Source organism: Perognathus longimembris, chromosome 6 (genome assembly GCF_023159225.1).
Source record: "Perognathus longimembris pacificus isolate PPM17 chromosome 6, ASM2315922v1, whole genome shotgun sequence".
Classification (NCBI taxonomy): Eukaryota; Metazoa; Chordata; class Mammalia; order Rodentia; family Heteromyidae; genus Perognathus; species Perognathus longimembris.
In genome coordinates this window covers 78,199,386-78,217,509 of record NC_063166.1, presented here as the reverse complement: position 1 = coordinate 78,217,509, position 18,124 = coordinate 78,199,386, and the positions used below count along the sequence as shown (strand labels likewise).

The 18,124-nt window shown below is 59.2% G+C and overlaps 1 protein-coding gene across 1 annotated transcript in view; it reads left to right on the top strand.

Moving 5' to 3' along the window:
- Positions 1-5,237: 5,237 nt before the first annotated feature.
- Positions 5,238-18,124, top strand: part of Sulf2 (sulfatase 2) — a 55,000-nt gene continuing 42,113 nt past the window's right edge. The window contains exon 1 of the mRNA XM_048349588.1: positions 5,238-5,290. The gene's annotated coding sequence lies outside the window, so the exon portion shown is untranslated. The remainder of the gene's footprint in view (positions 5,291-18,124) is intronic.

The window sequence follows — 18,124 nt, the reverse complement described above, 5'->3', positions numbered from 1 at the left end:
ATTATGGTGGCAGACAGAGACTCTCCTCTCCTACGAATAGCGTGGGGTGAAGCCTGGGGAAGGGGAAATAGACACAAAATACACATGGAATCTCCAAGACTGGCGGTTACAGGAAAGGTGGTAAACCGAGGAGAGGACGGACGCTGATCAGGAAACACATTTAGCAAAAACATAGAGATGCGCCGTTTGGGCTGAAATTTGAGCTGGTTGGGCAAAACCTGGATAAAGAATCTCAGTGGAGAGAGGGCACGGAAAGTGCAAAGGCCCTGAGGCAGGAACCAGGCTTGAAGAACAAAGCGCAAAGGACCTCTGTGGCTCTGGTTCCTGGGAGCAAGCTGGGAGTGGTTATGGAATTACTGTTAATTTCCTCGGATGGGATAATGATGGAGATGCAATCTGGGAAGACAACATTCTTAGGCGCTGCCCGCCCCAGTCCTGCCTGGGGGAGGTGTGTGTGTGTGTGTGTGTGTGTGTGTGTGTGTGTGTGTGTGATCTCAGCAACATGTAAAGCACACCCAATGAGACACAAACAACTGTGGAGCGGTGTCCTCTCAACACCCACCATGTGACTGTGTCATGCTAAACAGGGTGGAAAGTGCTAGAAGAAGATGGAGGTCGGCAGGGCTGTTTGCAGTGCCTCAGCTGCTTGGCTTTCCACTCTTCCGGCCCACGCCATTATACGGGAGTCTCATGGGCCCGTGACCGGCGTGTCTCTGATACCGACGAACCCTTCCCTTGAACCCCGCTCAGCTCAGCATACACACTTCGTCTCCATTAGCCTCAAGGCTCTTCATCTTCCGCCCATTGTTAAAGGAGGAAATTGGGGGCAGTTAAGGTGGCTCTGGCCGGTTCTGGCAGAGCCCAGGTGGTCTAAACTCCCTGGCCCTGGAGCCGCCCCGAGCTGCCGTCTCATCCTTCCGCCTCCCCCCATCCCCCCATCCTCTGTAATCACCACCCGTGAATTATAACCAAGGCTCCAAAGTGATACATTTTTTTCTTCTGGAATGAAGTTGTAAAACTAGATACGCTGTCCCAGAAGAGAGATCGGAATGGAATTGCACGATGCTCCGATGCCGCCTGCTTTTCTCCTTAAGAAAACAAAGATCCTCGGGCTCTGCTGGGTTTGCTCGCAGCCCAGGGCCTTGCTACTCATTTTAATACTCAGACACACCTGGGCCCAGGACGCAGAATTGCCGGCGGCAATTCGACTCTCCAGCCTGTTTATTGGAAAGAGGAAACCAGACACGTTGTCACTGTTACCTTTGAACAATGGCTTCACTGGGGACAGCCCCTATGTGCGGTCTCTGTAAGCATTGAGAATAAATATTGCCGTTTGAGATCGCACCCAAAGCAGCCCTCAGGAGACTGCAATTATACTCCTGTATAATTCGCTTCCCTGCCAAACTAACCTTTGATTCCTAAATGTGCACTTTTAGGCGTCAGGCGTTAGGAATAAATTAAGACTATACAATTACGTGTAATTAAAGGGGAAAATGGGTCTGCACTGCAAAGATTAGCCGTGTTTCGCTGAAGCAATCCACGCCTGTGTCTGTGTGCTGGCTGGCCCAGAGAGGCCGCGTGAAATACAATTAGTGTTCTTCTGATTTAATGGGGTTCACGGAGCTGTTTCTCATTATCGCACTATCTCGACACATAAACAGTTTTTCTACCGACAAGATAGCTTGGGTCTAACTGAAAATTCTGCAGGATTAAGCCACCAGTGTATGTTGCCATGCATCATACTGGAATTTGTTATTGGAGAGCACCCTGCCAAAACTGTCTCCACGAGAGAGCTGGGGAGTTTCATTGCTCCTCGAGAGCGATGGGGGCGGGGTGGGGGTGGGGGTGGACTAAGTCCAAGCCAAACGTATGAGCGTCATTAAAGCCACCTGTGTTCCAGCTCTGGGGCTTCGCTTGTCTATGCAAGCCCCCCCTCTTGTCTGTAGCCATGTCCCTAAGTTTAATTTTACACATCAATTTGTTTGAGACATGTTAAAAGGTTGCGTTTTACGATCCTCATAAACCACTCCGACTTAGACCCCGCCGATTAGATTAGTTTCAGCCTCGCAACCAAGAGGCAGCAACGGCAAGAAGGAATTCTGTTGGTTTATTTCCATTGTCACATGGGGGGCCGGAGGAGTGACAGAGTGACTGTCTCTGCCAGGTGGCAGGGGTGGGGGCGGAGGGACTGCCCTCCCGCCCCACGGAGCCACTGGGGCTCACAGGAGCCAGACAAAGAGGCCCCTTGAGGTTAAGTCAACAATGGTGGACAGACCTGAGGAGCTGGAAAGGCTGGACGGGACTGTCCAGACAGTGATCACGGCGACAGATGTTGCTGGGGACCCAAGGGGCGGGAAGGAGAAAAGCTGTCTCAGACAGTGCAGTTGGGGGCAGCAGAGGCTGGAGGCTCAGGAGGCCGCGAGGGTCCCCAGACTCCGCGGAGCCCACCCAGGCCGGCTGAGACACGGTTGGGTGACTTCCCTGGCTGAGCCCCTCACGTCCCCATGGATATGGAGCGCCCCCTCCACGTGGGTCCAGATGCCCCGCCCTCCCTCCAGGAAGGGAGCAGACAGTAGGCTGCAGCCGGAGGACGGTGGAGTTTGCTGGTAATCATGGGAAAATGTGCCCGGACAGCACCCTGAAGACCCTCCAACCCCGAGTGTGTGAGCTGTGAGTCTCAAGATGAAACATGGAGTGTGCTGACAGCCCTGCCTGTCGTGAATACCCACGCACACATACACACACACACACACACACACACGTAAGTCCTCACACTTAGATCTGATGATCTCTCCCATCAGCCCCCTCAAAGTCACTGCTGCAGTGAGGGTCAGGTCCCAAAGCCAGGCCCAGCCTCCAACGGATTGAAGTCCCACAGGCCAATGTTGTGACCATGGGTCAGAACTGCAGGTATAAAAGACACATAGAGTAGGGTATGTTGGTGTGTGCCTGTAATCCCAGCTACTCGGGAGGCAGAGGTAGGAGGATTGTAGTTGAGGCCAGGACGCTGGCACAAGCATCTGAAAGCTCACTTAAAGTGAAAAGGGCCGGAGTTGTGGCTCAAGCGGTATAGCTCTTAAGGCCCTGATTTCAAACCCCAGCCATACCCCCTCCTCTCTCTCTTTCTCTCTCTGTATAGAGTAAGAAAAAAGAATGCAAAACTATCTCACTCACACTTTTCTAAACTGAATACGTGTTGAAAAGATTTTAGACATGGAGTTTAAGCAGACTGTATTCGAACTGTTTTCACCTGCTCCTTTTTTTTAACCAAATGGCGCTACAAAAAAAAATTACATGCACAGCCTGCAATATATATCTACTGAGCAGCCCAATAGAATTCTGACCTCCACTTTGCAGACGGGAGACAAGAGAGGAGAGATTCCTGCCCCCCCCCACACACACATCTTTTGGGGTCCATGAAGGCAAAAAAGCAAGCTCGCCTGACTTCTGTTCCCAGGCACAGCCCGGGCACTGGGAGGCATCATGGTCCCCTGAGCAGGAAGAGCAAGTTTGAGGTGTTTCAGAATTCTGTGTGGATTGGGTGGCAAAGGGAAGAGACCATCAGCAGGGGACTAGGACCACCCTCCCCCTTTGCAGGAGACTGGCTGGGAATTTCAGATCAACAGCAAAGAATGACTTAGAGTAAGTTCCCCCCACAGTCCTGCAGTTGTATTTACCAATTCTCCCAAGGCTAACAAGAAACTAGAAAAACCGGACAGGGAGAGGGAAGGAAGAAGGAAGGTTAGAAAGGAAGAGTGGCCTGGGTTCCCCAGGAGACTGGCGGTTCAGATTCCAGGGCTGCTTTCCATCTGTGGGCCCCACGGGCCAGTTCTGAAGGTCTCCGGGGCTGGCGTCCCCATCTGCGAAGTGGGAATGGCTCCGGCTGAAAGCAGTCACCACTGCCCACAGGTGGCTTTCCACAGCTCAGGAGCCCGCTCGCCTTCCGCCGCGCAGCTCCCGTGGCTCCCGGGACAGTGGAGTCGGGCAGACAGCACCACCTGGAGTCCGACTGCCCCCTGTGGAAGGAAGCTGGCCTCCCCTGCCTTCTTCCCCATCTATTGCCGGGCCACCTCGGAGCAACGCTGCCGTTCCCACTAGAGCTCAAGTTAATTTCTCCCGGCTCGGCCCCGGCCGGCGACTCCAATGGCAACCGCGCGTGGTAGGAGGCGAGCGCAGGGGCCGGGGGAGCCCCTGGGAAAGCGGATGCAAGGAAAGCTTTACCAACGGCTCCTTTCCGAGGGCGGGGGTGGGGGGGGGAGGGCGCCGCCTGGCCCCGGGATGGCTTTGCGCCTTGCAGCTCCCGAGGGAGAAAAAGAAAGCCCAAGAGGCGCGGGTCCCCCGGCCCCCGCCCAGTGGGCTGACGGCTGGCCCTCGGCTTCACGGCCACAGCTGGTCTACTAGCAATGAATGCACAAACGTGCACAAGCGCGCAACACTCACACCACACGCACACAGGTTGCACACGAATGTGCACACACTAACGTGCACACACGAACTCGCAACACACGCATGAACACTAACGCGCACCCATGCACACTCGCATGTGCGCACACTAACACGCCCCGCGCGCACCACGCGGCCCGGGCTCGCGCCCCCCACCCCCCCTCACCCCCCACCCCCCCACCCGTTGGCCGCTCCGGGCGAATCCGCCTCGGTCCCACCTCCCCGCCCCGGGCGCGGGCGCGAGTGCGGGGCGAGTGAGCGCCGGGTCCCGGCGAGGGTGCGCGCTCGGTGCCGGGAGCGCGGCCGGCCGGCCGGCGGGGTCGGGAACCACTAGAGGCCGGGACCCAGCTCTCCGCTCGCTGCCCCGTCCGAGGCCGGACTTCAGGGCCAGGGCCGAGCGCCGGGGGCGGCCGCTGCGCCCCCACGCCAGAGGTACAGCGCTGGCCCGCGGGGTCCCCGGTCCCCCGCGCGCCGCCCGGGCCTGGCGCTCCCCAGCCGAAGCCGGTGGCCGGTGGCCGGCAGGCGGGGCCCGGGCGCGCGGTGCCCCGGGCTGGCTCGGGCCGCCGGACCCACGGGCGGCGGGAGGGGCGGAGCCGGGCCTGGGCGGGGCCGGAGGCGGGAGGCGGGAGGGGGGGCCGGGGCGGCGCGCGGGGCCGGGGCGGGGCCGGGGCGGGCAGCGGCGGCGGCGGAGCGCGGCGCCCGCCCGGGATGCAGCGGCGGCGGCGGCGGCGGCGGCGGTGGCGGCGGCAGCAGCGGCGCGGAGTCCCCTGCGCCCCGCGGCCCGGCCGGGCTGCGGCAGAGGCGGCGGCGCCCCGCGCCGGGTGAGGCCGCCGGAACCGCGCGCGTGGTGAGTGGGGCGCGGGGCGGGCTGGAGCCGGGGGCGCCGGGCTGCTCGGGGCTCTCCGCAGCCGGTCCTCGCCTGGGGCGAGCGTGGCCACGAGCGCCGCCCAGGTGAGCCGGGGCTGATCCCGACCGCCCGGCTCCGCTCCGGCCCCGGCGCCGCGGGGCGGTGAGACGCGATCGGCGCCCCGGGCGGCGGGCTGGGCCGGCGCTGCCCGCCGCGCCCCTCGAGACCCGGCCACCCCGGCCCGGGAGGGCGCCCGGGCCCCGGCGGCCCCGCGGGGTGGAGCCCCGGAGCCCCGAGCGGAGGCGCCCACGTGGGGCCGGCCGGGCCCGGGAGCCGCGGCCAGGTCCGCGGGCTGGCGGAGGAGCGGCCGGGCGGGAAAGGACCCCGGAGGCCGCGGAGACAAACTTCCCAGGAGTCGGACCCGCCCCGCCCGCCCGGGCCGGCCGCGATGTCCAGCCTGGCGCTCAGTCCACGGGAGCCCGCGGTGGCCGGCCTCTCGTTCCCCCCTCGCCTTGGGGGAGCCCCTCGCCCCGCTCTGCTTGCGCCCCGGGAAGCCGGGGGAATGGGACCCGGAGCTGCCTGGCCACTGGAGGGCGGCTGGGAGAGACTGGGTGTCCCGGAGGACAGTGTGGGGGACACCGCACTGTCGGCCTCGCGCACCCCACGACCGCGACCACCCACAGTAGGCCCCACCGCACATAGTAGGACACCGCATACAGGATGCCCCAATAATAGAACTCTACATACACCGTAGGACACCCCCCCCCCCACACACACAAAGAAGAACCCTGCACACACAGTAGGCCCCTGAACACACAGTAGGCCCTTGCGCACAGTAGGCCCCTGCACACACAGTAGGGCAGCGCCAATCTTTGCTGTGACCATCCTAGCCTCTTGCTTCTTGAAAGTTCTGATTTGCCCCAACACCCACCTCCACCCACCCCCTTTCTGGCCAGGCTTTCGTACAGCCTGTTTTAATCACTTTTTGAGATAAAAGTCAATATTTAATTAACCAAGTAATTACATTCAGCCTACGCTTGAATCTGGGTACTTGGTCATCGGTACATGTGGGGACTTGGTCATCCGGACGCCACCCTTTCACCCCTCCATCTGTCTCCTGCCTCCTTCCCCAGGGTCGTCCCCCCCCCACCCCCAAAGCTCCTTGGAAGCCAGGTCTGGGGTGAGAGAAAGCAGGTGAGGCACTCCCCCTCCCCCCATTGTCTTCTCCCCAGAATTGTTCCTCGGGCAGCTCACCGGGAAGGGCATTCCTGGGACTCCATTCATGGGGTGGTAATTAAATTAAAGCCATTCTTTAAAGATAGAATGGGGTGGGGGCACTGGAGACCACTGCCTGGTAAGGCATGTGCCTGGAGTAGGAAGGCTGGCCCAGCCGAGCCGGGTCCCCCCCCCCCCCCCCCCCCGGGTTGAGAGGGAGGCTCAGCGGTGGGGGGGGGGGCGCGTGCGGACGGAGAGTCTGCTGAGATGATGGCACACTGGGCAGTGCTGCCCGGAGACCCTCTCAGCCATGTCACAGAGGCTGGCGCTGGCACCGCCGCAGGGACAGGGCTGGTGTGGCTTTGGGCTTTGTGTTTGTCTTGGGTTTTTAAATTTGAATTTATGGCTTTGCCTGAAACCCTAATAACATGTTAAGTTTCCAAATGTAAGAGTTGAAGGATGAAATGATGGCTTGGAGGTGTGTGTGTGTGTGTGTGTGTGTGTGTGTGTGTGTGTGTGACCAAGCAATTCAGATCAGCTACATCCAAGGGCCCTCGAGAGGTCAGCATGCGGATCCAGCCCTGAGCGTCCGCGGTTTGGGTCTGGGGTCTGTGTTTTCCCCCTGGCTGCTTCAAGGGGGCAGCTGCCAGCCTCCTGGGCCAACCAGGTCACTCAGCCCAGCTTTTGTGACCCACTCGTGGCTCAAAGGAGGCCCTCTCCGCACCCCACATCACCACTCCGGTGGTGTGGTGTGGTGGGGACCGGCACAGTCCACAGAACGCCGGAGGGCAGGTCCTGGGCTTGCCACCGCGCTAGCAGTGGGGAATCGGAGGCCCCGAGAGTGCGGTGACTCCTTGACAGTGGTCCAGGGGTTTAGCCCTGGTGCTCCAGGGTCCCTCCAAGCCACCAAGACGGAACTTCATAGCAGCCCTGACCTTGTTTCTAAATGTAGAAAAACCCACGTGTTCAGTTAGATAAAACTTTGCACGCTTCAGCATTGCTTCCTCCCTCCTCCGCTTTGTATTTGGGGATTCTGGTTGTGTTTTTTTTTTTTTTAACCCTGAGGAAAAATTGCTTCCTGCCTTTCCTTTCTCCCAGGGCGTCACACAGGGGCCTGGTCAGTAGAATGTCAGGTGGACTGTGGGGTAAGGGTTTCAGCCCTTTGGAAGTACGTGGTGGGGGACGGCCTGTCTCCTGAAGGTGGGGGGCCCTCCTGTGGTTGGTGATGGAGTGGGGGCAGGGGCTCCAGGGTCAGGCTGGGCCCTATTCAGCAGAGGCTGGGTTTGCCGGGCTCTCTCTCTCCATGGTGACCTGCAGGTGGAGGAGGCCAAGCTGGGGCAGCCCCCTGAGCAGCCGGCCTCATGGCGCTATCTAATTGGGAGATCATTAAGATCATTATAATTAATTGGCATCCTGATAAATGGCGTGATTGCCTAATTGGGGTGGTTGCTAGGGAACTAGGCCATGCCTGGAGCCTAGAGGGGCAGAGGCGCTGGGCTGGCTAGGGTCAGTCGCTGGGGTTACAGACCCAGCAGTTGATGGACAGCCAGGAAGCCAGGAGGGTCCTGGCAGCCAGGAGGGTCCTGGCAGCCCGGAGGGGCAGTTGTGTGCCGGTTGCTGCAGAGCCTGGCTGGACTGCTTCCCCCACCCCACACAGAATGATCAGGACACCTCGCACTCTTGGAAGCCACGGAAACTTGAAAAGCCCAAGTCCGCGCGAAGGCTTAGCAGCTTTCAGAACCTTGGAGTTGTCGGGGGAACTCAGATTCAGGTTTTCCCTCCAGCTCCACTCTGCCTCCAGCGCTCCCCGTCTCCTTCTTTCCCCAGCTCTGAGTCTGTGGGCTCGGCAGTTAGGGCAGCCAGCCGGCCTGGCCTGCCGCCCAGCCCTGACATGGGGGTGTGTGACTCAACCTGTCTGTGCCTTGGAGTTCTCATCCCACAAGGAATGCCGGTCCTCGCACCTGCCCCCCTGGCTTGTGGAGAAGGGAGGGATGAGCTCATCGCTGACAAGCGCTTCCTAGGGCTGCCAGGGTCTGGCACTGGGACAGGCCGGCTGCCATGGGGAAGGACGGAGGTGTCAGACGCCAATGCAGCCCCGCGGTCCTGGGAGCTTGGCAGCGAGGGCCAGGCCCCAGGCTGCCCGAGTCCCCTAGCAGGGGTCCTGGGACCCCTGACCTGAGCTCACCGCACCCCAGGCTCTAGGAATAAGGAACTGCCGGTCCTTGGCTTAGGCTGGGCTTGCAGACTCCAGCTAACCTGGAGCTGGGGGTGTGGCCAGCAGCACCCCTATCCCAAAAGAACTCATTGGGGTCGTTGGATGGGAACAAGGAGCCCTACTAGCGTGAGTAGCATGCTCCTAGGGACCTGTCTCCATCTCCGCCGAGGTGGGGGCGGGCATCAGCATGCAGGGTCTAGCTGGACCCTGTGCTTTCTGGGGTCCTCCTCTACCCTGTGGAAGTCATCCTGTTTATTTAATGAGTGCAAAGCTCCAAGGCCAAGCCTGGTGGCTGGAGCTTGCCATCCCAGCTATGAGGAAGGCAGAGATTGGGAGGATCCCCATTGGAGGTGAGCCTTGGCAAAAAAAAAATAATAATAATAATTAAAAAATATATGGCTGCATCTCAATGAAGAAGCTGGGTATGGTGTTTTACACCTGTTATCCAGGCTCTGTGGGAGGCAGAGATGGGAGGATCACAGTCTTAGACCAGCCTTTGGCTAAAATCACTTGACTGAAAATCACACCAAAGCCAAAAGGGCTCCGGGGATGGCTCAAAAAGAAAATGACTTCTTAATTTTAATTTTAGACATAAACCTATAACATTTTATTGGAAAATGTGACAAGATGGAGTATTTATGAGCCTTGGTTGTATACTAGCTACTGGGGAAACTTCAGCACATGTAACAAAGCAGAACTTGATCAGCTCATTTGCTCTTGATTAGAAAATGCATTTTGATTTCAGTGGAAACCAAACTTTTCTTTTTTTAATATGGATCTTTTACATCCCGTAGTGCGTGTGTACCGTCTGTACGCATGTACCATCTGGGTGATACACAAAGCGGATCCCCAGGGGTGCATACACATTCCTGCCTGTTCCTGCGGTGCAAACCACTGCACGTCAGCTCCGGAAGCCCCCAGTGCGCCTGCCCGGCGGACGGCTCTCCCCTCTCCCACAAGTCAGTTCTGCACATCTTTGCTTTAATTTTAAAATATATCCATAGATGTGCCAGTCCTAGGGCTTGAGCACAGGGCCAGGGTGCGATCTGTTACCTCTTACACTCAAGGCTGGCCCTCCAACCCTCGAGCTACACCTCCACTTCGGGGCGTATGTAACTGTACATGAGGCTGTCTCGGACTTGTTTGCCCTGGCTGGCTTCGAGCATCAGCCCTCGGCTCTGTGTAGGTTAAGAGCGTGCCAAGGGCCTTGTTGGCGGTGGCCCTGTACCTGGGGCCAAGAGAAAGAACCCTGCTCTCGCCTTCTCTCTCTTTCTCTCTCCTGAGGGGTAGAGGCTGGTAGCACACAGTGGCCAAGGCCATTCCAAGAAAGCTGGGCAGTACAAACACAGCCTGTGCGATGAGAGGCCACTGCGTGGGCGGGGGTGGGGACAGTGTCAGGCGTGGGGCCAGAGGCCTCTCTGAGCACTGACCTTCGAGCTATGGCCTGAAGCTTAGGGAGGGCCTGGCCTCGGGAGGATTCCAGATAGCAGGAACCACCAGTGCCAAGGCCCAGAGGTAGACAGCAGGTCTATCCGAGACGTTTGTTCAAGACACACAAGTCCAGTGGGGTGACGGGTCCGGAGTAAGCTGGCGGCGAGGGGGGGGGATCAGAAGTGAGGTGTTCAGGCTTCAAGTCTGGAGTCTGAAAGTCAGGGACGAGCATGGCTTTAATGCAACCTCAAGAAGGGTGCCCTCTCCGTGGAAGCCGGGCTAGCAGGCAGGGCCAGTGGGCAGCCTCTTGAGGCCCGGAGGACTGGGCCTGGGGGAGGAGGAGTGAATTCGGGGCTGCAGTGGATGGAGTGGTTTTGTTGCTTCTGTCTGTGTGCCGGTACTGGGGCTGAGTGAACTGGGCCTGGGTGTTGTCCCTTAGCTGTGTTCTTTAGGGCTCGTGCTCTACCGCTTGAGTCAGACCTCTACTTGTAGCTTCTTTGGGTTTAATTGGAGGTAAGAATCTCACTTACTTTCCCGCCTGGGCTGGCTTTCAACCGTGATCCTCAGATCTTAGCCTCCTGAGTAGCTGGGATTACAGAGGTGAGCCACTGCTGTTCTGAAGGAGGAGACGCTGCGGTTTTCAACCTGGAGTGATTCCCCACCCAGGGGACTTGCAGAGGTGGCCAGAGATGTTTCTGTGTCTGTCACCTGGGGTGGGAGTGGCAGGGATTCTGCTCAGCCCCAGCACTGAGACTCACCCAGCCCCAAATGCCCCTGGGAGGAGGCAGGGTGTGCAGTAGGTACTTGGGGGCTCCTAAAATGAGGGCGCGGCGGGGGGGTGGGCCCTGTTGTGCCATGTCTTGTGGGTCTGCACTGGGTGGGGCGGGCACCACCTGAGTGTGGGAATCTTACATTAGTGTTGTTGTTAGTTTGCCAGCCCTGGGGCTCGAACTCAGGGCCTGAGCACTGTCCCTGAGCTTCTTTTGCGCAAGGCTAGCACTCTATCTCTCGAGCCGCATCACCATGTCTGGCTTTTGCAGTGTATGTGGTACTGAGGAATCGAACCCTGGGCTTCACGCATGTTAGGCAGGCACTCTACCGCTAAGCCACCTTCCCAGCCCCACATTAGTGTTATTTTGAGCCAGAAGACTGGACTGGCTCCTTGGGGAGAAGGCATTTGGTTCCCTGCTGCCCCTCCCCCCCGCCTGTCACATGTGGCCATGGGGTGTATTTGGAGACACCTCCCCACTCCTGGGGGCTGTGCAGACTGCAAAGGCGGGGGGGGGGAGGGAACAGTGATGGCTTGTGTGGGGTCCGGGTGCCAGCAGGTGACCCTGGCAGAACTGGGGTTGGCATGGGCTCCAGTCCCGAGTGTTTCCAACTCCCTGACACCTTCCAGGAGGGTTCTGAGGCACAGCCCCGTGCCCCGGGCCTGGCCTCGTGGCCGGTCTGGGCCTCTCTCTCCCTCAGAGTCCTAAAACAGGCAGGGGGATGGAGGGTTGGTGGGCGAGGCCGTCCCCCACATCCCCAGGGCCCGAGCTGTGTGTGTTTGGCCAGGTGGACTCCAGATGTTGCTGGGAAGGAATGTTGCTGACAGCTTTTCCTATTGGCTCAAGGTGTGCACCCCAGCGGGGCCTTGACCCGCCTCCACAGAGCCAGGGGTGCAGCCGTGAGCAAACCAGCCACCCAGAGAAGCTCAGCCGTCCCTCGAGCCTGACAATAAAGAGGCATTTCTGGGCTGCTTTGGAGGGAGACGCCATTCACAGACTTCAGACAGCAGGCCCCTGACCTGAGTATTTCAGAGAGCAGGAGAGTGGACCAGGACCCTTCTGAAGCCAGGGTCTGCACTCCGGAGCCGAGGTCCTGGTGCAGCGTGGTGTTCATTTCTCACGTGACAAAAAGTCTGTAGCTCAGCTGCCAGCGCGCCAGTGCCACGGAATTCCCAGGATCCTTCTGTCCTCTGCTCCTCTGGCCTTTCTGGGTCTTCGGCTTTGTGGTCTCTTGATTTCAACGTGGCTGCCATGGCTCCAAACAACAAGCCCTCCTGCAAAGTGGGAATATAAGGCAGGACTCCTTGCTGTCTCTCTGTTAATCAGAGAAGGAAATCCTTCTGCAACACCCCCCCCCACCATGACAGACTTTGCTGTATTTCTCATCAGCCCCAGGTTGGGTTTGTACTTACTTCCAAAGAAGAAGGAGAAACGCGTGAGCTTGGTAGACCCTAACGCAGCAGTCAGACACCCTCTTCTTCTATTAGCAAATGTTTTTGCCATGCTTGCCTGTTCCCACGTACTCATCTCTGCACCACCTTGACTCCAAGTAAAATAAAAAACTGGGTGCTGGTCACTCAACACCTCTAATCCTACTCAGGGGGCTGAGACCTGGGTGTCGTGGTTCAAAACTAGCCCGGGAAGGAAAAGTCCTTGGGACTTTTAGCTGCTCCAATTCATTCGCAAAAATATCCAGAAGTGGAGTTGTGGCTGAAGTGGTAGAGCACTCACTTTGAGCACAGAATTTCAGGGACAGTACCCAGGCCCTGAGTTCAAGCTCCAAGACCAGCACACGCGTGCTCGCATGCGCGCGCGCACACACACACACACACACACACACCACATCTGTCTTTTACTGGGTAGTTCTGTGGATAAAGAAATATGAACCTGCTTGAAACGGGGACAGGAACCAGCCAAAAGGAATACCCTGGCCGTCTTTTTTTATTGCCAAAGATAACTCTGGACATTAAACCCTCGTCGATCTTCATGATCCCCCGGTTTTTATACTGAAAGCCAGCGAGCCGAGGGGAGCGTTCCTCGCGCGTGGGCTGATGGGGTGGAGAGAGGAGGGAGTGGACAGCGACCCTGGCCAGCTCTGCGATCCCTGCCTCCCACCGCTGAGGTACCCGGGCAGCGTCCGGCTGGAAGCTCTCCAGGCCCGGGCAGGGAGCCGGGTCTCTCCTGCCTCGGGGATGTACTTTTTCCTCCTGTGGGTAGAACTGGGGGTGGCACTTGAAGGGACAGAGGATGGGTCAGGGAGATGGACCCAGCTGGCCAGCGTCCTTGCCTGAAGGTGACTGCTCCCAGCAAGGGAGTCACCTGCAGAAAGCAGGGGGCGGGGGTCGCTGGAGTGACAGGCTTACCTGCCCCCCAGCCTCCCCTCGACCACAGCGGGAGCATTAGGCCATTCTTGGGGCTCCCCCTGGGTGTGGAAATTCATCTTCGAGGCTGGTGTCTGACCCCCGAGGAAGGCCAGCCTCCTCCACGGCACCTCTGAGCGCTCTGCAGCTCTTAGCAGTGCTCCCCTGAACGCACTAGAATTCAGAGAGGCATTAGCTTCTGTCCGCCCCATTGGCAGATGGGGAAACTGAGGCACTGCCTGTGTGGCCCCCTGGTAGGTGGGTAAAGTTGCTCGCTCCCGTCTGCGGCAGCTCTTCCTGGGTCCCCGTCATGTCTGTTCTCTTTAAGGGAAAAACCAGCTCCCGCCTCCCTCCAGGGCCTCTGTTTCCCAGTCGAGAGGACGGGGGCAACTTGGGCTGCGCACAGCGTCACCAAGGGGGTGGCCGCCATACCGGACACAGCCCCCAAGCCGTGGCTCCTCCCCCGTGAGGCCTGTGCCCCGCTGCCAGTGAGCGGGTGCAGCCGACAGGTGGGACAGGGCCTGGCGCTTACTTGCAGGCCCGCAGGCAGCCTGTGAATCTCGTAAAGTCTCCCGCTCAGCCCCCGCCCCCCTCTCTCCCTCTCCCCACCCATGGGCTCCTGGCCTGAGCTGTGATCATTGTGTCACTATTCCAGGGTGAGCCTCGAGCTGTGGCCATTGATCTCAGGAGAAATGGGATTATCAACGCCGGCCAGTCAAAATATCCTGTTATCCTTATGTGTTCTGGCCGCCCGGGGAGGCCTAGAGGCTGGGGCTGGGAAAGTGTGGGGTTAAAACTGGGGGTGGGGGTGGGGGACACGGAGTAGGGGGGAGGCTAGAATGGTCAGCCCCGCCGTGGCTGTCCCCACCGGGAACCAGCCCACAATTAGGCATGAATAATGACTCTGTTCAAGTCCAACTTTTATTGCTTTTGGCCAAAGGCCTTTTGCAGAAATAACATTGTAACTCCCTGCCAAGAAAGCTTTGTCCTCAGCCAGACAAAGAGACAAAGCACAGAGGTGGGAATTTCTGGGTCTGATTCTGTTTCCTCTATAAACAACCAGGAAGCGCAGGGGGCGTGGCTTGCCCGCAAGGTGTGCGCCCAGATAAAACAGCGTTCACCCCCATCTGTGCCACCTGGTCACTGTCCCTCCCTGCTCCTGCCGCTCCGTCTTTATCCTCATTCCCGCCACAGGGCCTTTGCTTGTGTGTTTCCCTTGGCTCAGAGACCATTTCAGCCCCAACTGGCTCCTCACCTGTCTTCTGGACTCGCTGCAAATGTGAGAAGTGCCCCTCCCCTCCCCGCTCCCCCCCCCCCCTTTTGCTTTCACCTCTCTGACAGTTTCCTTCCAAGCCACTGGGACAAGCTAGCGTTGCTCTTCATTACCAAGCAGGGGTCTTGACCACAGAACCTTCCAGTCCCCACCTGGGCGCTCGGTGCTTTGTACATCCATCCACATGGTGGCTCTCGGCTTGGGGCTGTCTGGTGGTGTCTAGGATGTTGTTAGGAGTGGGGGGAAAGTACCGTGTCTTTCCCCTCAGCTGGCAGGGATGCTGTCCTTCCAGGAAGAGGGTGCCCCCCCCCGACTTCCCCTGCAAGCATCAGGCCTTCCATGTGAGCAGGGCTGCGGTAGAGGAGCCCAGCCCGGGGTGTGTGGGGAGAGGCTTTCCTGGGTGGTAAACCTCTAGGACAGCTGGGGCAGGGCGTGGGGAGCTGAGAGGCCGGGGCAGTGCTGTGGGGTACGCCGGCCAGCAGAAAGCCAGGCACCCCCGTGTGTGGGATGGGGTGCCGGTTACCCTTCAAAGGGAACCATTTGTTTTGTGCCAGGCTCCCCTGCTTGGGCGATGCGAGCTCTGGCCGCAGAGGTGGGCCCGGCCTAAGGAGTCTTGGGGCGGTGACACAGAAGAAGTGACTCACCGGTTCTGTGGGCACCAGCCAGGCCTGGGCGCCTCTTCCCTGCTCCCCTCCCTGCGTGGCCACGCCTGTCACCTGAACCGCAGCTGTCATCTCTCCGCCTTCCTGCACCCACACCCAGCCATGCTGGACATTCCTTTGTGCTCCTCAAACACACGGGCATGTTCTGCCTCAGGACATTTATACTTGCCGTGACCCTGAACATCCATGCGTAAGGCACAGCCTTCCCTTTTGTGGGCGCTCTGGGACGGGTCATCTCTCAAGGAGTCCCCTCTTCGACCATGCTGGGCCGGGGACATGGCTCCCGTGGTAGAGCACCTGCTTACTGGAATTCAACCCCCAGTGCCGGGAAGGGAGGGAGGAAGGAAGGAAGGAAGGAAGGAAGGAAGGAAGGAAGGAAGGAAGGAAGGAAGGAAAGGAAGGAAGGAAGGAAGGAAGGAAGGAAGGAAGGAAGGAAGGAAGGAAGGAAGGAAGGAAGGCCGTGTCATTTACTTTGGAGTCTGACCCATACGCAGCTCCACGTCCTGATCTCCAGCGCTGAAATTGGGGCCTGGTGCTCAGGAGATAGCCGGTGACCATCAGCAGCAAGGACCGATGGGCGGGGCCTGGAGAACTGGCCCCGCCCCCTTCCCCACCCTCACCTGTGGAGCTGCTGGTGGCAGAGACCGCAACCAGGCCCCGACCAGAGGTAAAATAAGGAACAAGGAAGGGCACCACAAGTTAGGTGAGGGCTGTGAGCCAGAGGCGAGCCAGGGCCCAGGTGGAGGCGTGGGAGGCAGGCTCTAAGCCCCGCCCAGGGAGCTGTCTGCCGTCCTTAGCAGATGCGGAAACCAAGCCCAAGCGAGGATGAGAGGGGGCCGGGTGCCTGCTCCCGCACTGTCTCACACACTGTTCCGGGTCTGTGGTGGGATGAGCAGTTGGCCCACCCTAGGGCGGAGTGCTGGGCACAGGCCGCAGGCCCAGCGTGGGGTGTCACCCGATGCCCCAAGTCAACTCTCTCTGGTCCTGCTTGCCCCCCTCCCCCCTTTCGTGGGCTCAGGACAGAGCAACGCGGAATGACCCAAGCAAGGGTGGGGTCTGGCTTGCGTCCTCAAAAAAAAAAATGAAGAAGTTGACTTGAAAAATCCCAGCTTGTGAAACAGAAAGAGGAATTGACTGGGCCTGGGACGGGGAACGGGAAGTAACTCCTGCGTCAGACGGCAGGATCCAGGTCCCAGATGGTGTGTATACACTCTATGTCCCACAATGCCCCTCTTCCGTGTGCTAGCCTCTGGAGACCCCAAAGCAGGAGGGCAGCAGGGTCTTCTTCATCCTTATTACAGCAAAACGAAACCAGTCAGCCAATTAGAAAAAAGCAGGCTCACATGTGGACCAATCACACCAAAGCAACCTGGATTACCCTGGCCAATCCCTGAGAGGCTCTGATTGGCTTGGGTCTGAGTATGTGGACTCGCCTTAGCCCTCAGGCTGGGGCTGGTGTACCAGGTCCCAGAGAAAAGGATCCTCAAACGAAAACTAGGAGCTAGAGAAGTTAGGGTGAGAGGATGCTGAGTGGCCCAATCCTAGTTGTTAGCATCAGCAGCACGGATTGGGCACTTGCTGTATACAGTCTGTTCTGAGCTTCTGTCACTTGCTCTGTGTCCAGGACATGAAGACGCTGGCTCACGCCCATGCATCTGATCTCCAGACCCCATCTGCCTGGCGTGGTCCCCCCACTTCCCCGCGAGCATGGTGTGTGTTTGCTGCCTTCCTCCGCTCCACCAGCCCCACCGGGGCACAGGGTTTTTTTTTGTCTGGAATTGTTTTCACTAGACCTGAACCAGCCATGGCCCAGAGCCGCTGCAGAGACCCGAGTGTGAGTTCTGCGGCCCTGGGAGTCCCGCAGCACCATGCTCAGCTTCTGAGGCTGCCATGTCTCCAGACTCTGAGCGCTCAAGGTGACCCACGGTTTGCCGCAGGTCACCCGAGGTTGGCTCTATTTCTTGTCCTGTGCCCTCTCCCTCCTTACCCGGCCTGGAAGTACTCTGTCAGCCCCACCTTGGATGAGCAGCTGGAGTTTGGGGTCCCTGAGAGTGGGGACAGAGTGCAGAGCAGGGCCTAAGGGAATTCCAGAAAGCCTCACGGCACCTCGTCCGTGGGCCCGGGTCACCGGCTTGAGCTCCCATCTCCGTGACACCCAGTCGCTACACACCTTGCTTCCTGGCTCTCACAGACCTCTTTGCCCCCCCCTGGTGGGACTTGGGGACCCTCTGAGGAAGGAAGCCCATCGGGGTCTTCCCAGCCCCCCTGCACAGGGCCCCAGGGGTTCCCCACAGCCATTCCGTCACCCTGAGACCCGCCCTTGCCATTGGTCGCCAGAGATGGAGCCGTGTCTGCCCGTGTGTGGGACATTTCAGGCCCCGGAGCCCGGAGCTGGGGCAGGACGGTGTTGGGAAGGCCTGGGAGGATCCGGAGAAGCGGGGACCGGGGCGGGGGGGGGGGAGTGGTTCGCGGTCTAGGCAGAAGGACATGGGTGGGTGGCATGGCACCGATTCCCCAAGACTGTCGATTCATCCGCTTTGAGTATTTACCAAGAAGGGAGAAAGAGGCAGAATAGAATCCCTTGTGTCATTTCTAATTGATTTCTTGGGCACCGGAGAGAGGCTGGCACGAGGCCAAGGAGGAGTCTGAGCCCCGGGAATTCATCAGAAACAGACGTGCCGATGGCTCGAGCTGATGAGATAATTAGCTCCTGTTACCCCATGGCCTTGGAGCTCTGGCTGCATCCGAGGCAGGAAGAGCAGGTGCCCGGATGGCAGGTGGGCCCTGCCCTGCCCTGCCCTGCCCTGCCCGAGGCCAGGGGTTCTGAGACTCGAGTGGAGCCAGGACTAGCTGCTGGAGGACGCGGCGCCCTGTCACCTCGTCCCTGCGGCTGGGCGCTGCGGGGCGG